The 22747-nt window shown below is 46.4% G+C and overlaps 1 protein-coding gene across 5 annotated transcripts in view; it reads left to right on the top strand.

The window, feature by feature from the left end:
* Window positions 1-22747, top strand: part of RBBP6 (RB binding protein 6, ubiquitin ligase) — a 418994-nt gene that overhangs the window by 223658 nt on the left and 172589 nt on the right. The window lies entirely within an intron of this gene.

Genomic DNA, 22747 nt, shown 5'->3' with positions numbered 1-22747 from the left:
CAGTCAGTCGTTCTGTCAATTGCTACAGTTTTACCCAGGGTTTCGTCATCAACAAGCCAAAATCCTATTGTCTGCTGGTGCAGAGGATTCCCTTCGTAGGACCTATTATTGACATGGTAGCGTTCAAAGTCTTGCTTTCTTGTAGTGATTCCGGACCATTGAGGATCCCAGGGTTTCAGGCTTGGTTCTGTATGACCTGAATGCTCCTGCATCTTTTTATTTTCCTGACCTGGCCTCAGGCAGCCTGTTTATACCTCATTTCCTTTTGAACATTCAGACTTTGCAGTGCTAACTTTGTCTCAAGTATGTGTATGTATGTATGTATACTTGTTAAGCGCAACTGCCACCCAAAGGGTATCCTGGCGCTGTGACCATAACAATCCTTAAGGTGTAATACACTACATTGCTCTTGGAAAGAGGTGGGTTTTAAGATCCTTCTTGAAGGAAGTCAGATCTTGCCTACTCCTCAGCGACAGAGGTAAGGTGTTCCACAATTTGGCGGCCGCAAAGCTGAAGGCACGGTCGCCCATCCTCACTCTGTTAATCTTAGGGACCATCACCAAGAACGCCGAAGAAGACCTCAGGGGTCTAGTGGCTTGGTACCAGGAGAAAAGATTTTGAAGCAGCGTTGGTCCCAGTCCATGCAAAGCCCTGAAGACAAGGCATGAGGCCTTAAAAAGAATCTGCTGCTGGACAGGTAGCCAGTGGAGATCAGAGAGTGCTGCCAATGACGATGCAGAACGTGGGCGAGATAAAGCCAATTTGGCTGCCATATTTTGAATCCTCTGTAACTTTGATACCAGGATATTGGGAGCCCCCAGAAGCAGTGCGTTGCAGTAGTCTAACCTACTGAGGATGGTACTACGCACCACTTCTGCCCTGGCTCCTAGAGGAAGTAACGGCAAGATTTTTCGTAAGTTTCGAAGCAAGCCCATACAAGTCGCCGTGGTCCTGTTGACAGAGGCGTCAAGCTGCAGGCTAGGCTCAAACAAGACCCCTAAGTTGCGAGCCGACTCCGCCGCAGTCACCGTACCCAAGATAGAGGCTGGCCAAAAGTCGTCCGGCAGCGGGCGAGGAAGCCGATCCAAGGAGCAATGAAGAACCTCGGTTTTCAACCAGTTGAATTGAAGCGAGTTGAGTCGTAGCCATTCTGCTGTTGCCGACATGCACCGGTGAAAGGTGTCCCTCGAGCCTGTCTCTTTGCCCTCAAATGAAACAAGCACTGGCGTTGCCAATAGGTCTCGCAGTAGGAAAGTTGGAGCTATTACAATTGCAAATAACAATGCCTTTTATTTTTGTTTTCATTTTAAAAACATAAAGGGCTTTGTCATTTACAAAACCAATAGCTCCAACTTTCCTACTGCGAGACCTATTGTGCACTGCACAGTGTGGGTGAAAGTGGCACTGCGTGTGTGTGAGTGGCTTTGAGTGAGTTGCGTTGCGTGGGTGAGTGGCGTTGCGTGTGTGATTGGTGTTGCGGTTGTGAGTGGCGTTGCGTGTGTGAGTGGCGTTGCGTGTGTGAGTGGCGTTGCGTGTGTGAGTGGCGTTGCGTGTGTGAGTGGCGTTGCGTGTGTGAGTGGCGTTGCGTGTGTGAGTGGCGTTGCGTGTGTGAGTGGTGTTGCTTGGGTGAGTGTGGCATTGCGTGTGGGTGATAGTGGGCTTGCGTGGGTGTGAGTGGCGTTGCGTGGGTGTGAGTGGCGTTGCGTGTCTGAAAGTGGTGCTGCGTATGTGTGAGTGGCTTTGCGTGAGTGAGTGGGTGAGTGGCGTTGCGTGGGTGAGTGGTGTTGCGTGGGTGAGTGGTGTTGCGTGGGTGAGTGGTGTTGCGTGGGTGAGTGGCGTTGCGTGTGTGAGTGGCGTTGCGTGTGTGAGTGGCGTTGCGTGTGTGAGTGGCGTTGCGTGTGTGTGGCGTTGCGTGGGTGATAGTGGCGTTGCGTGGGTGATAGTGGCGTTGCGTGGGTGATAGTGGCGTTGCGTGGGTGATAGTGGGCTTGCGTGGGTGTGAGTGGCGTTGCGTGTCTGAAAGTGGTGCTGTGTGGGTGAAAGTGGCACTGCGCGGGTGTGAGTGGCTTTGCGTGAGTGAGTGGGTGAGTGGCGTTGCATGTGTGTGGCGTTGCGTGGGTGAGTGGCGTTGCGTGGGTGAGTGGCGTGGATGAGTGGGGTTGCGTGGATGAGTGGGGTTGCGTGGATGAGTGGGGTTGCGTGGATGAGTGGGGTTGCGTGGATGAGTTGCGTTGCGTGTGTGAGTGGTGTTGCTTGGGTGAGTGGCGTTGCGTGGGTGAGTGTGGTGTTGCGTGGATGATAGTGGGCTTGCATGGGTGTGAGTGGCGTTGCGTGTCTGTAAGTGTTGCTGTGTGGGTGAAAGTGGCACAGAGCCTTTGATGTGGCCTGGCGCAGGAGAAATGCTGCTGCTGCTAATTAAATATAAAAAGTGTTTAGGGACTCACGGCTGCCGAGAGTAACAAGGCAGTGCTGGGAGGGGGGCTGCGCACCAACTGAAGTGCTCTGGTTGCACGGCCTGCGGCCGGCCGTGTGAAGTGATAAGCCTTTGAAGTACAAAGGCATGCTGTGACGGAGGTGTGACAAAAACCACTTGAAACTAAATGCCACTTCAAAGTTTATATTGTTTATTCTTGGAGGCAAAGAAAATACGAGTTTGCCAGTTCAAAACAAAAAAAAGCACGGGGGCCAGAATCTTTGTGACCTAAACTGGAAATAGTTTTAGTACAATAACTGTGGTAGTAGAAATCGTTTCAGCCAAAAGGCCTGGTTGCAGCTTTGTTTTGTTAAACGGGGTGTGTTTTAAAGTGAGGCGTTGGGGCTGGAAAGTTTTACGATCGGATTGAGAAGAGAAATGTCGAACAAAGACAGTATTTCACTGCAGGCTGGCAGACAGCTGCGGAAGGTATTTACAACTTTACTGCAGTGCGGCACTGTGCGCTGCTGCGGCCCGGAAGTGAGGGGGCAGGGGGGGTTGGAGCAATCCGCATACACATGTAAATTGGAAATGTGGTGCAATTTGTAAAAATTACCATGATCCTCTTTATTCTATAGAAAATAAAATGGCGTATTGCAAGCAATCACTGGAAATACAATGCCTTGATGTTTGTTTCCAATGTCTTGCTCATCTCACACATATTGCAAACGCGCACAATCGGGAATATTTATGCAAATGCATCTGCATACTTTTATATACTAAATGCGTACGTCTTGTAGGGAGTGGGGTGTAGGAGGGAGTGGGGTGTAGGAGAGAGTGGACGACATATATACATTGATGGATGACATATATACATTGAGGATATGCAGGGTGAGAGAAGGGAGCAGGAGAAAAAGAAAATATAGAGAAAGAGAATGCGAGGCAAGAAAGGAGACAGCTAGAGAAGGGTAGAAGGGAAAAGTAACAAGAGTAGGGTTGCGAAGGAAAGAGCATGGAGAAGGAAAGTCAGGAGGCAAGAGAGGGAGGGAAATGAAGAAAGAGTGGGAAAAGAAAGAGATGAGGCGCGAGAAAGAGAGGGATAAACTCAAGAAAAAACGGAGTGCGAGAGATAGCGAGGACAACCGGAGAGAGGTCGTGGGAGGCGATGGAGAAACAGAAAGTGAATGAGCGAGAGAAGCGCAGAATCACCGAGAAAATAGAAAGTGGTAGAGGGCAGACCCAGCTGGACTGGATGAGAAGGGACAGAAAAGAAATCGGCTTTAGATGTAGGAAGAAAAGAAGGGAGAGTTAGAAATACTCTGACAGGCGAGTACATGAGAACAGTACCAGAATGAACAAATGAAGGGAAAGAACAGTGACTGCAGCAGGCAGGATGGAAGGTCACGAATGTTGCTAAGGAAACGGATGCAGTTAATAGCTGTACGTGGGGAAGCACGGGAGGGAATATTGTTGATAGAAGAGAGAATGCAGAGCGCACGCTGGGCGAAGCCCTTTGATGTGCTGTGAGCGGCCGGGAATGAATGATTAGGGGAGGAGAAGCGGGAAACTGAAAGTACGGCCGGCCTGCGGCCGGCCATGAATAATTAGGGGAGGAGAAGCCCTGGCCGTGAATGCGCGTGCATGTTTGCTCACGTGAACTGCAAGAAAACCGCGGGGCTGAAAGCCCTTAGTTTGAAGAGGATTTTGGCCACTTGAATTCTCGTTCCCTCAATGCGCTTGCGCGCATTGTAGGTCACGAGACCTAAAAATCAGTTGAGTGTCATCGGCATAGTTGATGACTGATATGCCGAATGACTTTATCAAACTTATTAGGGGTCGGAGGTATAGGTTGAAGAGGATCGGACTGATCGCTGACCCCTGAGGTACACCTTGATTCACCTGACGCACGGCTGAGCGAAATGGTGGCAACGCCACGGCTTGCTGTCTGTTGCAGAGATAGGATGTTAACCAGCTTAAAGCCAAGCCGGTTACACCTGCTCTCCGAAGGCAGCCCAGTAAAACCGTGTGGTCCACCGTGTCGAACGCGGCCGACATGTCAAGCAGCACTAAGAATGCTTCCTTACCCATGTCGACGCGCGTTCGCAGATCATCCAACACGGCGACCAAGGCGGTCTCAGTGCCATGGGCCGGCCTAAAGCCGAATTGGGCTACATCCAGACAAGAGTAGATTTCAAGGAAGTTGGATGAGGCTCTTGTGACCAGCTTCTCTGATTTTTATCGGGAATGGTAAAAGCGAGATGGGCCTGTAATTGGCCGGACATAGAGGGTCCAAAGAAGCCTTTTTTAGCAAAGGTGTTACTACTGCCATCTTCCAACTGTCTGGGACTGAAGCTGTAGCCAACGACTGACAGCAGATGGTGTAAAGTGGAGGAAACAGCTCTGCCTGGAATGACTTCCAGATCTTAAGTGGCATTGGGTCGAGTGGTGAACCCGAGGAAACGCAATTGGCCAGTACGCAAAATTCCTCCAAAGAGGGGATGGGAAAATAGGACAGCCGAGGTTGCCCTTCCTTGTCGTCGACCCACTCAGAATCCGAAGAATAGAGAGATTCTGAGGAGAGAGGCAGTAACGGGCCAGGCTGACCGGAAGCCAAAAGTCCATTCAGAATTGTCCTGATTTTCTCCTCAAACGCAGAGGCCAGAGAATTGCACAGTTCCTGAGAGGCCGGAATAGCTGGTACTGCGCAGGCTGGGTTGGCTAGATTATTAACCAGTTTAAAAAGAGTCTGCGACTTATTAGAAGCCTTAGCCATGGTGTCTTCCAGAAACTTAGCTTTGGCCATCCTTAAATGGGCTTTATATTCCTGCAAGACCTCTTTATAGGCCGCCCTATCTGATTCCCTGTATCCTCTCCTCCAAGCACACTCTGCCTGTTTACAGCGAAGTTTCTGCTGGCTAAGATCGCTAGTAAACCAGGCATTGGCTCTCATGGGTTTGTCCCTCACCCTCCGTAAGGGGACCAATTCATCTAGTGATGTCAAGATCTGCTGGCAAAGGGCAGCATAGCTTTTATCCACACTGTCCCCCACGAAGAAAGCTCTAGGCAGTAATGTGGGTAGACTCGACCCCCTTAGTTGGCGGGACCATTGCCTGCTGAGTTTGAACCTGCCCGGACCATTTATGCTTAACGGTCCTCCAGGCACAAAGATGGACATGAGAATCAATGCGTGATCGGTCCAACATTGATCCATGACCTCATTAACTACAACCAGCTCTTTGTCAGCAAATACCAAATCCAAAGTGTGCCCCTTAGTGTGAGTAGGTGACAGCACAAGCTGCTCTAGTTGTACATTGCTACACGCTTGGCAAAGTTCTCTAAAATCGCTCAACACTTTGAATCTAGCATGGGAGTTTGATAGGTCATAGATCAAGTCGACCAATTGCTGGGAGGCCGAGGCAGTCAGGGAAGGCGGTCTATAACAAAGAAGACCTGCTACCAAAGTACCACCCTGGGCCATTAAAGAGAAGCCCATGAGCTCAAACCCCAACACTTCTTTTACTGCGAGCTGCGAGAGGGAGAGCGAGTCTCTATAGATGAATCCCACTCCACCCCCTCTCCCAGAAGCTCGGGGAGTGTGCCTTATGAGGTAACCCGGTGGGCAGGCCCAGCCGATCTCCACCCCACTGTCCATTTTAGTCCAGGTCTCGGTTAGAAATAGTATATCCAAATTAGAGGATTCGATTAAAAAGGCAATCTCAGCGTGGTGCTTAACGAGTGAACGAACATTAAGCAAACCACAGGAGAGAGCACCATAAGAAGATGAAAGCATAGTACGCTGCTTACCTAAATCAGTGTGACAGTTCAGCGCACACAATTCCTCCCGAGAGTATACCGAGTGAGGAGAGGCCACCACGGTCGCATCGGGAGCAACCGGGACGCGAATGGGCGCAAACGGGCTTACCTCTGGCGCGCCGCTGCGCGCCTGCTCACCCATTCCTATTTATAGTATTACGCCACGCCTTCTTGCCTTTCTGCTTTCCTCCCAGAGGGTAGCCACTCAGGTTCTTACAGACATTACTACCACCATGTAGTACTGCAAAAATCAGGGTGGAGTGTGGTCTCTTCCTTTAATCGGAGTGTGCACTTTGAATGCCAGTTCAATCTGCTGAGCGCTGCTTGCCCATTCTAGGGTAGCTATCTCGTTCCTAGCCTCTTATCAACATCTGGTCTCTTTACTTTCCTCTTTGAGAAGCCAGGTCAGTAGTTGATGGCTGCTGAAGTCTGTTGCGGATAAAGCTGATAAGAGAATGCAGGTGTATTCTCATGGAATGGTGCTGTTGATGCAGTGTTAAGTTCCATTGTCTTTGTTCTTTATTACCTTCTGGCTTTCTTTGGGGCTGGTGATTTTTAAGGGGTTATGCTCTCCTATGGCTTGTCATCTGCCTCACCTTTTAGCGGGTGGTGTGTTGGGTGGGTTCCTCATCTTTGTTTATGTATGGTGTTGACCTTCACTACAGAACAGAGCTGAGTTTGTGCTACAGTTTAGGGTTTCAAAACTACAGTGCACAAATGAGTGTAGGAAGCTGACTATATAGTATACCAAAATGAGGTGCACTGTGCAGTAAGTCCAGCTATCCCTTCCTAGTCGACAAGGGCTTGCTCTAGCAATCCCAAATATGTGGTAGTGTGGTCGAGCAGCCTTAGGCATATCAGAGGGGAGTGTCAGGCATTTGTTGCGCACACAGTCAATAAATGAGACAGATCTACGACATTAGGCAAGTACTTCTCAAGTTAGAGATTTTCAGCCACTTAGAAAATACAGCTGTCAGATTTGAGGCATGAGCCTCGAACACAGTATTGTTGTCCTGTAGGAGAAACATACACTGCATAGGGTAACTTGCAAATGACTTAAAGGATTGTTCTTCAGGACTTAAGGTAAGTAGGGGCCAAGGTCTGTAGAACCACCAGCAGTTTTGGGTTCCCTGCCCTGGGGTGTCCAGGTGCAGGTCGCAAAGGTAGCCTTGAACGCTACTGCTGAAGTCTACCAAGAAAGCTATAAGCAGAAAAATGCTGCAAGAGGGAACTTTGGGACAAGGCCAACAGAACCCAAAGGGGGGGGGGGGCTTTTAAGTTCTTGAGGGTCTCTGGGGCAAGAGTGCACAGTCTGTAGGCTCGGACTCGGGCTGTGGGGCTCGGGTGCAGAGGTTTTTTTGTCTGGCGGGTCGCTTGAGTTGGAGGCTTATCACTTTCTAGCCCATCTTGGAGATGGGACAAAACAGGACAACCGGGCCACTTTCAATGCTGGCCTCTGTAATGCTGAAGTCCCTCGTCAGTAGGTTAGTCTTGGTGGTGGTGTCTGGGCTGGACACGGAATATGGTACCCTGGGTATTGATGCAGGGCAGCTCCTGGAGGTCCTGGCATCTCTACTTGGTTTGGAGACCGACCTGAACTTGTGGACAACAGTGACCTCCTCCTGGGCTGCGGCTGCATCCGTGGACCCTTTGGGTGGCAAATGGGTGCAACAGAAGATGCGGTTGGTGGCTGCAGGAAATGAGCTTCATTTCAGTGGAGATGCTGACAGTTTGGCAAACTGCTAGCAGCTCTCCCAAGCTTTTAGAGGATACACAGATGCAGGACGAGTCAGGTCTTTGCAATTGTTGACAGAAGCAGGCAGGGTTCGGTGCAAAGCCCACAGCTAGTCTTCAGTTCTAGCGTTCTTAAGCTCTTCTTTGTCCTTCTTCTTGGGTCAGGTGAATATGAGTTCCTGGTGTTGGGGGGCTACCTAAATACCGGAGTTAGGGCTGTTAAGGCTATTGAAGGGTAGTAGCCAATGGGCTACTTGCCTTTGGGGACACTACACCCCAATAGGGCTATTTCCTGTGGGGAGGGGCGTAACCCTATCCCAGACTTCCAAATTCCACCTAAAACAAGATGGTGGAATCCTTCTTTAATATAGCACCTTAGGGGTGTGACTAGACTGGTGGTGCAACACGCCTACTAGCATAGCTAATTTCCCACCTGTCCCGGTGCCAATTGGGCCTCAGGGCAGGGGGTGGAATCTAGCCGGGGTCGCACATCAAAGGCGGCAGGGGCTTTGATATGCAAAATTGCTGGCCATCCTGCTGGAGGAGGTGTGAACACCTTATTCCAGAGCAGGCATTGTCTCGGGCCTCCGAGAGCTGGGTTCTCACCTGCAAGGGGTAAGAAACATGTCTGTGGTGGCAGGCTAGATGAGACCCGTCGGCCAGCACACTAGATAGTGGTAGGTTTTTCTTTGGGCACCTCTGCCATCTGGGTGCATGTCATAATAAATATTGTACTGGCATCCGTACAGATTTATTAAGAGAAGGTGTTTTATCCCATACATCCTAGGTTTTAGTGAAGCCATCATGTAGCTGAAAAACTGGTAGTGACCAGTTTCGAGTACATGTACTTAAGATGACTTCCCTGCTCACTTGTACCATCTAGTAATTTAACTAAGCAGCACTGGGGGCATATCTGCCCATGCAGATATGCCCTCGCATGTATTATCATTAACCCTGCCTTAGGCCTACAAGGCCTGCGGTAGGGGTGACTTCCATATATATATATATATATATATAGATGGTACAGAACTATGCCGCGAGGTTGATTTTGAATCAACCCAGGTGGCATGCAGCTACCCCCTTACTCAGGAAACTGCATTGGCTTCCGTTCACCCAACGCTGTGCCTTTAAAGCAGGTTGTATGATCTTCAAATCCTTGTACTGCAAAAGCCCCAAATTCATTGACCAACTAATCACCAGATATGTATCATCTCTCAACCTCCGCTCACTCCATCAGGGCCTCCTCCAGACGCTCCCTTTTAAACTCAAGTGTGCTGGAGGCCGTAGGTTTGCAACACTTGCCCCCTGCTTGTGGAACACCCTCCCTCTGGAGATCCGAAACTGTCAAGACCTCCTCTCCTTCCGGAAAGCCTTGAAGACCTGGCTCTACAGACAAGCATTTCAATAACTCTCCACCTCTCATCCATGTCTATGTTACTGTTGTCCTCAGCGCCAAGAAACTAATCAGTGATAGCGCGCTTGATAAATACCTTAATAACATAACATAACATATATATCGGATGCATTGACTATGGCATGATACATAGGGAGTTTGCCATGTTGTGTTTTCAGTCATGGTTTGCTCCATGACAGAGTGCAATGGCAGGCTGCATGCAATTGTATCGGGGTCCCTTACGGTGCCACACCCTAGGTTGCAGGGTTATCACTTACGAGGGACTTACAGGGGTGCCAAAGTGTGTGCCAACTTGGTGACAATTGGACCGTGAACACTGGCACTTGGGCCTGGTTAGCAGGGACCCAGTGCACATCAGTTGAAAAACATCAGTACCAGTGGCAAAAAGTGGGGGTGATCATGACTAGAAGGGACACTTTCCTACAATGAGTTTCAGATCATTTTGTTTGTGTAGGTGTTAGAAGCTCTGCCTACACATAGTGATCTCCCTTGAACTACCGAGCTCTGGTTCTGGAAACTTGCTTGCTTTCCTCATTGCTGTGACTTTCCCTTTATGATCCTTACTTTCTTTTCTATTGGCATGATTTCTCTTTTGTCATGTTAGTTTGGTCAGTGCTAGTGTCAGTCCTTCCCTAGTTGGCTATGATGTTATATGATAGATTGTTACATGATAGATGTTCGAGGCGTATGAGCTGCAGATCTCACACTGAGCATTAGATCGCCACCCGGTGTTGGGCTTGGATGATTGTGTATTGTTGTCATCTTGGAAGAAGTCTTTGTAGTCACAAGATAGGCGACTCCTCCCTTGGACGATAGTGCGCATGGGCATCGACTCCATCCTTAGATTGTTTTTTTTCCGCCACTGGTTTTGGATGTAACTTTTCCGCTCCGGTTCGAAAACTACTTTCTAAGTAGTTTGACGTGAAAAACGTACTTAATTTCTTCCAAATAATTTTCAACATCTCAACCCTCGACTCGACTTCATCAGCTCGATTCCGGTCGTCGAAGCGGCCAGTTGGGCCTATCCACGCCGTGAGGCCTACAGGTCATGGAAAGGACGCCATTCAAGAAATGCCCCCAGTGTGGAGCAAAATTCCCGCACAGCGACCATCATACGGTCTGTAACCTGTACTTATCACCTGAACACGACGAGTCCCGCTGTCCAGCCTGCGCATCCTTTCGATCGAAGAAGACCATTCGCGATCGAAGGGCCCGTCAACACATCATGCAGATATCAGCTCTGGAACTGTTGGACATCTTCGACGAGGGTCCAGATGTCCCAGAAGAAGATTCTGAAGATCTCGAAATCGTATGCGAGGCAGATGACTCCCATCACTCCGGGTCAACGAGTGAGTACTACTACCCCAAACCCCCCCACCCCCCTCAAAATTGAAGGCAATGGTCAACACTCCGCCTCCTGGGCCCAGTCGTGACCGAAAACTTACTTCAGAAGCCCCACCTTCGAGCCCTGCTCAGAGTAATATCCAAAAGCCTTCCAGTAGCTCAGGACCGAGCAAACCGCACGTGCCGATCCCACCAGCTTCCTCAGCACCGAAACCAAAAGTCCCGGTTCCGAAACCCGTTCCAAAACAGTCGACTTTGAAGGATAAAACGGGTCCAAAAACACCCAAGCCCGTACACAAGCTTCGAACGCTTCCATACCGACTAAACCAGCTTCGGCTCCAAAACCAAGATCCTCTGAGCCAAAACCTACGCCCAAAGACTATCACGCCTCCTAAGGCTAAAGATAAAGACAAACAACAATCACGCTTGGAACCGAAAAAATCGGCGCCGACAGCAGTTCATCCAGAAGCGGAGCTTTTTCATCCTGATTCTAAGGTAAAAAAGATCTATATTGATCCTGAGACAGGACATGTTACCACTGCACCATATAGAAAGAGGAAGTTAGACACAGCACCTGCTCCTCCTGTGCCTGTGAAGGACTCTGCCACATCACCGTGGCACCCTTCTTCTCCTATACTTCCTTCTAACCCACCTCTTCTTCCTAAACCTATACTACCTCAAAATTCTCCTCCTCATTTTTCACCACTTAAAAATGATATCATGTGGGTGGTGACCCAAATGACCCTTTTACCTACCCAAATGATCCACCTGATTGGGAGTACCCGGTCCCACAAGATGTACCGGACATCCTAGATCCACATCCATACCCCTCAAAACCATCTCCTCAGGAAGAAAATATTGGGTTTGGACATTTAATCAATAGAGCTGCCATCTATCATGGTGTCACAATGCACTCAGATGAGGCAAAGGAGAACTTTTTACTAGATACTTTTGAACAATCCCAAAAGTCAGTTCAAATACTACCCATGATTTAAGGGGTCATCAAGCATGCCCCCAAAGTGTTCAAAGATCCTGTACGTGCTAGGATCATAAACAGAATAGAAAAGAAATATAGGCCTGCCCCGCAGATCCTGCCTATATTAAGGGACAGCTACCCTTAGATTCTCTAGTTGTTTCCAACGCTAGAAAGCGCACCAACTCCCAAACCTCAGGTGAAGCGCCACCTCCTGATAAAGAATCTAAAATGATAGACGCTTCAGGTAAGAGAATAGGTGCCCAATCAAGCAATACCTGGCGCATAGCTAACACACAAGCGCTCCTAGCAAGGTATGACAGGGCCCATTATGATCAGTTAGAAACACTTCTAAAGCATCTACCTGACCAATATAAAGCACAAGCAAATGATCTTATCCAAGAGGGTAAGCTAATCTCCAATGCATCAATCAAATGCGCACTTGATGCAGCAGACACTGCATCTCGAGCAGTAAATACTAGCGTCCTCCTTAGACTCTACGCATCTCAGGTTGTAAACAAGAGGTCCAGACTACTATCTTAAACCAGCCATTTAATCAACAGCAGCTTTTTGGGCACACTGTAGACATAGCACTTGAAAAGATGAAAAAGGTCACTGACACTACCAAATCTATGGGAGATTTACAGTCCACACAAACACGAGGCTCCTTTTGTCGCTCCTTCTACAGAGGAGCCTCCAAACAGACTGGAGCAGACAATTCAGCTTTCTTTAAAGCCAATACACAAACATCCCCCAATAGAGGATATGTTAGAGGAGGCTACAGAGGAAACCACAATAAGGGAAGAGGTCGAGGTAATAACAATCGAACCTCTCCTACCACAAAACAGTGACTTCCTTCCGCTCCCTCAACAGCATTCCACTCCTGTCGGGGGGAGATTAGCATAGTTCCTACCTGTCTGGAATTCCATCACAACAGACAGGTGGGTGAGACAAATTATCCAGTATGGTTACTGCCTAGAACTTACAGCTACCCCTCCACATATACCACCCAGACGGAGTCCAGTGTCCACGCAACATCTCACGCTACTCAAACAAGAGGTTCTCTCGTTGCTTCAAAAAAGACGCAATGGAGATAGTTCCCTTACAACATCAAGGAACAGGGGTTTATTCGCTGTATTTCTTAATACCCAAGAAAGACGGGACACTAAGACCAATTGTCGATCTCAGGCCCCTCAACATACATATATATATATATATATATATATATATATATATATATATATATATATATATATATATACCGATCATTTTCACATGATCACTTTACAACAAGTGCTCCCACTGTTACAAGGCGATTTCCTTTCTACACTAGATCTCCAGGACGCCTACTTCCACATTCCCATACATCCTTCTCACAGGAAGTATCTAAGGTTTGTACTAGAAGGACAACACTATCAGTTCAAAGTCCTTCCATTCGGGGTCACAACTGCGCCAAGAGTGTTTACAAAGGGCCTAGCAGTAGTAGCAGCACATCTCAGAAGACAACACATTCATGTCTTCCCATATCCAAATGACTGGCTGATAAAAGCCAGGTCATAAAATCAATGTGTCCAACACACTCGTCAGACAATTCAAACATTGCACAACTACACCAAGTCGCATCTCCAGCCCTCTCATATACACCAATATCTCGGGGCTACAATGAACACCTCTACAGCTCTAGCTTATCCCAGTCCAGCCAGAATACAGAGCATTCAAGCCGTAGTCACAACATTTCAAGACCAACACTCTCTCCCAGTCAGTGTGTTCATGCAACTCCTAGGCATGATGGCATCTTGCATTTTTATTGTACCTTATGCAAGGCTTCAAATTTGTCCATTACAAGAATGTCTAGCACATCAGTGGAATCAGGCTCAAGGACAACTTACAGACCTGGTGTTGGTGGACAGCCGCACACATCGCTCTCTGCAGTGGTGGAACACCAAAACTGTGTCCAGAGGGCTGCCTTTCCTCGAACCTGTTCCACAGATAGTACTTACAACAGACGCATCTGACAGGCTGGGGAGCCCATCTCCTAGACCATACAACTCGGGGAAGATGGACCACTCAACAAAAAGTGCTCCACATCAATCATCTAGAGCACTAAAATCCTTCCAAGTACATAAACAGAACAAAGCTGTCTTGATCCGGACGGACAACATGACAGCCATGTACTACATCCAAAAACAAGGAGGCACACATTCTCTGCAACTGTCCCAGCTTGCACAGAACATTTGGAGATGGACCATTCCACAAAGAATATATCTACTACCCGAACACCTTCCAGGAGTTCACAATCCGATTGCAGATCTCTTAAGTAGACAGACACAACAGATTCACGAATGGGAACTACATCCGCAAGTTCTTCTACCATTCTTTCACAAGTGGGGCCAACCAGACATAGATCTGTTCAACACACACGAAAACACAAAATGCCCAACCTTTGCCGCCAGGTTTCCACACCCGTTGTCCAAAGGCAATGCGATATGGATGAACTGGTCAGGCAGATTTGTGTACGCTTTTCTGCCTATCCCACTAGTAGTAGGCAAGCTCTGACAACAGTCTCTCAAACTAATCTTAGTAGCTCCCACCTGGGCACGCCAACTGTGGTTCACAAGGCTGCTAGAACTCTCTCTAGTTCCACACCAAAGACTGTGCCTGTCCCCATCCATGTTAACGCAGAACCATGGAGAGATCAGACATCCAGATCCAAGTCAACTGAATCTGGCGATCTGGCTCCTTAAGTCTTAGAGTATGGTTACCTTAACCTGCCAACAGACTGTATGAACATCATAAAGGAAGCCAGACGACCTACTACTAGAGCTTGCTATGCTGCAAAATGGAAAAGATTTGCCATTTACTGCACCAGTAATCAAATGAATCCCCTGGATGCTTCCATCCAGAATATCATTTGCTATCTTCTACACTTACAAAGATGTAATCTAGCATACTCATCTATATGTCTACATCTTGCAGCACTTGCTGTCCTGAAAACTCTTTTTCAAACTACTGCAACAGATACAGGTGACCCCGCTAGGGGAGATACTGCTGTATAATCTATGCTCAGTGTGAGATCTGCAGCTCATATGCCTCGAACGGAAAATGCTACTTACCAGTATGCATTTGTTCTTGGCGTGTAGAGCTGCAGAGTCCCACACGCCTCCCCGGGACCTGTATCTGTTACAGTTCTATCTTACTTAGATATACACACTGACATCTTTTTTCTTTCTGAAGAAAAAGTGGAGGCAGCACCAAATGCAAAGTAAATTGCAAGAAACCAGAATTTAGCAAAAATAGATTTTTCTTTTATTTTCTTTTTTTCAAAGTGCACAAGACAGCCAACGCGTTTCGCTCCCCAACCATGGGAGCTTCGTCAGGGCAAATTTCAAAAGATATTAGTCCACTGTCAATGCTGTATAAAGTATGAATGAATAGGACGAGATGCACCAATATAGAAGTGCAGCTACTAATCAGAGGTTCTGTGATGCGACTAAATAAAGAGCCATGAAGTGTGTCGAACCAGAAAGTATCAAACTGTCGTCATTAGATATATATATATATATATATATATATATATATATATATATATATATATATATATATATATATATATATATATATCCATTGAGATGTCTCAAGACGAATAAGTAGAAAAGCAGTCCCTGATAAGCCGCTTTCAATAGTAACTCGAACTAAAGTTCCACGCACACCACAGGCCTGCTTTTCTTTTCGGATCCGCTGTGGAGATTCCTTTGCTTTTCATCTTTTTCCTTTCTACTAACTTCATCATTTCCCATCATGGCAAAAAACAATCTTAAGGATGGAATCGATGCCCATGCGCACTATCGTCCAAGGGAGGAGTCTCCTATCTCGTAACTACAAAGACTTCTCCCAAGATGTCAACAGCATGCAATCATCCAAACACCAGGTGGCGATCTAATGCTCAGTGTGAGACTCTGCAGCTCTACATGCCAAGAACAGATGCATACTAGTAAGTAGCATTTTCCTTTTTCTACACACTATTACAACAAGGAGTCCTTCTGGTATCGGAAGGTGGTAGTTTTGCTAAGACTTCTTTTTTTTTTCCCCTTGCCTCCTTATTCAGGTGGTTGTGATTTTGGTCCCTTTCCTTCCCATTCTGGGCCTTTCTTTATATGCCTGTTAGGTCCGTTGGTTCTGTGAGGGTTGGACGTTACTGTCTATGCATTTTACTCTTTTTCTCCAATTCATGTTTTTTTTACAGTTGTTAGCTAGTGCCCAGAGATATTAAGAGGCAAGTTACTCTGGTTTGGTTTTTACCTTGTTGTGCTGATGCTGTTTGGACGCTATAAATCTATTGAGTATTGTTCTCGTCTCTTAGGATGCATTTCATGTCTGTCTGTGCCTAAAGTTGGGTGGTTTAACGTTATTGCCAGGGTAGTGGACCATTTTGCCAGTTGTCCCCTCAGACCTACCAACCCAACTACAAGTACGGGTACAGTTTGGGTGTCAATTTAAGAAGTGAGGAAACTGCAGGTAGAAGTCTATACATCATAAGAAAACATTACTTCCCCTTCATAAGTGATCTCTCTGATGGATATTCGATCTATATGCTCATTCCTCACCAGCCACCTGCGTCTCCACACTGAGGAGTGGTTTATGTGCTGACATTAAGGTACCAAGGTGGTTTTCTGCAATGCATTCCTTTAACTTTGTTAGGCTTCTCTCCATCTCTGAGGGCATTTAAGGAAAAAGATTGTTGCCCGTCATTACACAAATCATGTATTGTTATCCAGTATTGGGGTATCTTTCATAGATTCACATGCCTGAATCATTCCCCGTCGCCGAGGCGGGAGTCCCACGGTAAAAATATATATACAAAAGCAGTGCCTTAGTAAGATCTGTAGTAGGCTAAAAAGACAAGGGGCTCAGAAGGCCCAAAACTTAGAAGCCTAGCTACCTCATTATTTGAAAAGAACTAAAAAATAGTTCCAACCAATCAGCTGCCAGCACCCTCTAGAATCTTCCCAGCAGAGACAGTTCTCCTCAGATTTTCACCGCACGTCTTGTGGAAGGGAGTCTCCCTGAGTGCCTACTCAGTTTTCTTCATTTTTCCTTCAAGATGTCAGACAAGAAAGCTCTCTTTAGAGCTTGCAGGACCTGTGATAAAAAGAGGGTCCATGTAGATGATCAGCACAAGGACTGAATCTACTGTCTACATCCTAACCATGTTGTTAAGGATTGTGGAATGTGTCATACCTTTCCTGCCAAAACCATCACAGACAGGGAAGCAAGGGTACTTTTATGGCTGAAATCCTCTTCAGCTGAGGAGGATGACAAGGCCTCAACATCTAGCAAGAGAGCTAGATCCCGAGACAGCTCTTCGTCGGAGGGAAGGAAGCACCACAAATCCTCTCATGAAGCTTCTGACCAGTTAAGGAGATCTCCCATTTATCAGCCTCGTCTCCGTCCTCTGAGACCATCAGGCCTTCAACTAGCAGAACCGTGAGTAAAGCCCAGGTCAAGACTCTCTCTGGTGTCTTCTCGCACGGTAGCTGTGACCTCTACTGCCTCTATTTCTTCAACTACGGTCTCTACCATGGCTATTACCTCACCTATTGTGTCTTCTAAAATATCTACAACAAAAATATCTTCTGTGACCAAGGAATCGTCTACTAAAAGTTCCTCATCTAAACCTCCCCCGAAGACTATGTCGATTCACAAGGCCGAGCTCAAATTTTTTACCAGGAAAGTGGCAATTTTATTAGCTCTTACTTCAGCCCGAAGGGTTGGGGAAATTCAAGCCTTAACCATTTCGGAACCCTTTTTGCACTTCACTAAAAATTGTGCGAACAAATCCCAAATTCACCCCTAAAGTACCGTCTCAATTCCATCTAAATCAGCCTGTAAAGCTTAAAACCTTCTTCCCGGACTCAATTACGCTGGCGGAAAGGGCTTTACACTCTCTTGACGTCAAACGTTGCCTAAAATGTTACCTCCAGAAGACCACGGATATTAGGCTATCCAGTCAATTATTGGTCGCCTATGGTCATGCCACACTGGGACAGGCTGTAACGAAGGCAACTATAGCCAGATGGATTGCTTCTGTTATTCAATTTTGCCATGATAAAGCCAACAAACCTTTACAAAGAAAGGTCAAAGCGCATTCCACCAGAACTATGGAGGCTTCTACGGCATTATTTGCTGGTGTTAAATTGGAAAACATCTGTCATGCTGCGACATGGAAGAATGTCCACACGTTCACGAAGTACTACTGCCTACAGTCTGCGTCGCAGGACGATGCAGAGGTTGGACAAGCTCTTCAACATCTTCTTCAATTAAGGTTAGAATTATAATGTCTCTGATGTTGCATTTATGTTTGTACAAATATGAATGTTTCTATTATGTTATCAGTTGTTAATTGATGGATAGTATTGCACAGTATGTTAATGTACTATGAGTATTTCATTTTAAGATTGATTTCTATATTTTGGTAATATTCTAACCTTCCCGGATGTGTTGGGGAGTATATACACTGTCTCCCACTGTCCGCAAACGTCATTATAGGGCTTACTGCTTGCTATTCTGATTCAGGCATGTGAATCTATGAAATATACCCCAATACTGGATAAGAAAACAAGTTACTTACCTGTAACTACAGTTATCCAGTATTGGTCTCTTTCATAGTTTCACATGCACCCACCCTTCTCCCCGGCAGCACAGTTCTCTATTTGGGATACCTACTTCTCACTTGTGCTAAGAAAATCTGAGGAGAACTGCCTCTGCTGGAAAGGTTCTAGAGGGTGCATGCAGCTGATTGGTTGGAACTATTTTTTAGTTCTTTTCAAATAATGAGGTAGATAGGGTACAAAGTTTTGGGCCTTCTGGCCCTCTTGTCTTTTTAGCCTACTACAGTTCTTACTAAGGCACTGCTTTTGTATATATATTTTTACCGTGGGACTCCCGCCTCGGCGATGGGGAATGATTAAGGCATGTAAATCTATGAAAGATACCAATACTGGATAACTGTAGTTACAGGTAAGTAACTTGTTTTCTTTCCTGTTATGCAAAATGCCATTGTCCTTGGCACCTCCTGAACCAGCTTTGCTCTCCACTTGGGCCACTATTGGAGGAAAGTGCTTTGTTTGCGGTGGTAGTCCAGGTGGCAGCTGAAATACTAGATCTGACATTTCCCTCTTTTGAGTGTAAGAAAATGTGTTAACTAAGATCCTTCATCCAAGGCCAGCTTCAATTTAGTAGTCATTGCCATGTAATGAAGACCCTACTGTGGTTAGTAGACATCTCTGTAACCTGGACTTCCTAATAAAGTGCTCTACAACTGTGAGCTTGACAGCTCAGGCTTACACAAGTACGGTCAATCCAAATTCCTTCTCAACCAATTCTCCAGATAGGTAAGCTAAAAAGACATGTTGCTTTTTCATACAGGATGTTTTTTTGGGCTAGACTACCTTTCAGATCTATAAGTGTGGTTAGTCTCTTGGTTAGGCACACCCATGCATAATGTGACATGGTTAGTGACAATTTGCCAGCCACCCTGGAGGACCTCATGGCCTCTTTGGTCCAAACGATACATAATAGGCAAGACACAGCCAAGTATGTGCTCGGGGCTGGCCCTCTCAACTGGCACTGCAGCAGTCGACAGTCCTTTTGGAGTCACTGTGCTGATGGACACCATTCGAATAAGAGGGGGCAGTATTCCTCAAATTCTTCCTACCTTTTCACAGTGTCTACCAAGCTGCTTCGGAGGCACATTTCGCCCACGTAGTAGCGAATCACACGAGCACTCTACTATCTTGATGCACGAAATCAAGCTTGTGTTGTCCGAGGATGTAATCAAGCGAGTACTGGACATAAAGAGAGGGGAGGTTGGCATGTTATTTTTGCTGCTTCCTTATTCCGACGGATGAAGACCGTGGGCCTGTTCTGGGTCTCTGCCCCTTGAACACCTTTCTGAGGAAGGGCATGTTAAAAATGTTCATTCTGGCTTGGATCCTGTCAGTTCTGAATGCAAGGGACTAGATGGGGTCCTCAAACTTCCTGGATGCATTACTGGCATTACCTGCGATTCAAGGTAGACCAGGAGCACTTTCGATTTACCCTTCTCTCATTTGGCCGTACCTTGATTCCGTGGGTGTCCAATGAGGAGATGGTGGCACTTCTCTTCTTTGTAGGTAGGAAGTACGTGTTAATGTATTTTGGGTCACAGCTAAAGGTGGGCTTGCCACAGTACTATGTAGACAACCTCAAGACGTCAGGCTAAACTCCTAACCTCATTCGGTTTTACCATCAACGGACCAAAAATAAAGTCTGGAAAATACCTTTTCTATCTTGATGTGGTGCAGAGCATTTTCAATCAGTGGAGCACACCCTGGCTAGATTTGTCGCCACCATCAAACTTGCAGTGTCAACCATTATGCATATTGGAGTTTCCTTGTTTGTTTAGTGACCAAGTCCAGCTGGAATGGAAGGACATATTCCTGTATACTTTTCCACTACTAGCTCTCCCTCCTCGTTTTTTGAGGACGATCAAGACGGGCAGGGCCCATGTCATTGTCTTCACACTAAGCCAGGATAGGGTGATATCCAGAGTTTCTGGCCTGCGTATTTGTCATCCGATGAGGCATTCACCTCGGGATGACCTCCTGCCTGTGACATGACAGGGTCTTGCATCCAAATCTCCGTAATCTACTACTCCATGTATTTGAGTTTTACTAACAACAAGTAAAGGACTTTGACTTACCAACTAAGGTGATTGATGTCATTCTTCTGGCCAGAAGCACTTCCACAAAGTCAGTCTGTGCTGGGCCTGGGAAAAATATGTTGCTTGATCTGCTGTTCACAACACAGACCCTTTACAAGCCCCACTTCCTGATGGTCTTTACTTTTTCTTTCCTTAGTGCAGCAACGCCATGCCGGAAAGAATAACGAAATGTTATTTTTCAGCCCTTTCTGTATTTACTTGATGTGCTGTCTTTAAGTCATTGGTTATAATGCTCTTTGTAACATGTTTGACTTCTGTGCTGCCCCCAAACCTATTGGTATGCCTCTGTTGGACCTGATCTTTGTCTTGACATTTCTCATGTTGTGCACCCCTTTTAAGCTTATACACACCTGTTCTTTATGACTGTTGATGCTGTAAACCATCTGTCTCATTGTTTTTACATCAGCACGCCCCTTAACCTGAACTATAGGCGCTTATTACATTCATCTGGACAAACTGGTACGGAGAACCCTTTTGTGCAAAAGGTTATGACTCCATTCCATAGTTACAATCCGATACTCTGAGTGGTTTTGTTCTGTCTCAACCCTTGAAAGAGATGACAAGACTCCATTGTCTTTGACCCTAAGCAGGCTCTGAGCTTTTGCATCAACTGCACAGAAGACCAAGTGGATGATCAGCTCTTTGTGGGTTTTTCCTCTGGCAAAGAAGAAAGAGGCTCTACAAAAGAGGATGCTGTCAAGGTAGATAGTTCTATACAATAAAATCTGCTATACACTTGCCAAGAAGCAGCCCCCTGAGGGCTGGCTTTTGCATTTCACTAGGGTCTAAGCCCCTGCAGTGGCTTTGGCACTAAGGGTGCCTAGTCTAGACAACTGCCAGGCTGTGATGTAGACTTTAGTCCATACGTTCAAGAAACACTACTTCCTTGACCGCTAGGTCCGTGCAGGATGTTTTGGTCGAAGTGCTTTTCCCAGACCCTCCACCATTTGGAGGTTTTGCTATGGTATACATTCTAAAGAGAGAAATCTGCAGTTAAAAGAATCAATCCAAAGAGCATTGTAGTTATCTTTGGCTAGTCTCTTTCTGGTTAATATATATTTGACTGCAGATTCCTCACTGCTTTCCCACCTCTTCATTCAGTGCAGTAGCCTCTTAACCATCTAACAAGGTCCCAAGTTACATATCCGTACATTCTGAGACCATTTTTTCTACCCTATGTCTGTTAGCGCATAAGGAGACCATGCATAAGAAACTGATGTAAGCCCACAACACTGGCACTTACATGAGGCTACACTTGCAGGTTATATTGGCTCATTACGGAGCCATGCGGCACCATCTGTTGGCATGCAGGAGCATTAGTGGGAGAGTTCTTAAATTCTAGCCTGGCACCCTGGGGATATGCTAAAGATGAGGAATACGCAGTAGAGCATCCACCAGAAAGAGTTACCGAAGATAAGTAACAATTTGGTTGGACATGTTCTAACCAGACAAAGGGATGTTGGTGCGCTGGAATGGTACTTTTATGGCCCGGTGATGTCTTGTTAGTGGTGGGGCTAGGCATACAGGCTGAGTGGAGAGCCACCTGCCGGTGCAAGAGACCCGTTTCAGTTTTCTTTGAATTTCCTGATCCAGTGTGATGACTGAGAACAGTCCGCCTGAAAAATGGAAATATAGACGTAAAGGCAGTCATTATTTAAAGGCAGTCATTATTCAGAGTACATGTTTGCTCCTGAGAAGTGTTGTGCTGAGAAATGCGGGTTGTCTGTATGGGACAGTTCCTGCCCATTTAATGCGGACAGCTTTGTGTTTGAAGCCCACTAAGTGGAGGGATCACTTTTGATGGAATGCAGAAACTTTCTAAAGCTTCAAATGCAATTGTGCAGGTTAAAGAAAAGTAGTACATGTTGTACTCCACAATGCCAGGTGAAGACTAATAGTTGTAAACTATTTTTAAATTAAAATGCAAATACATTTGTAGATAGGCAGATATATGTTTTGATGTAAAGAAACAAATCTTTTTTTATCTGAAGTACCCTGAACCAAACAGGCTACACTAGCAAGTTGCATAGACATGGAGGCTTGCTGTGGCTTTGTTTCTGTGATGCATCCTAGCTTCATAGATGTATATGGCCATCTCCCCTTTCCATAAACAACGGAGCTGTCACCAGGCAGCAGGTATGGGGCCAAGCAAAAAGAAAAAAATGTGGAGAAAGTGGGTTTCTTCCCTTCATAGCATTGTGCTGTCTGGTATGCAAAAAAGGAAAATCTCCTATTGACCCACTCCCTCACCACCACATGGTACAGCACCAGTTAGTTTAAATAAAACAAATGGTG

Source organism: Lissotriton helveticus, chromosome 10, assembly GCF_964261635.1.
Source record: "Lissotriton helveticus chromosome 10, aLisHel1.1, whole genome shotgun sequence".
NCBI classification, from domain to species: domain Eukaryota; kingdom Metazoa; phylum Chordata; class Amphibia; order Caudata; family Salamandridae; genus Lissotriton; species Lissotriton helveticus.
The sequence above is the reverse complement of the archived record's forward strand: the minus strand, read 5'-3'. Positions and strand labels throughout refer to the sequence as shown.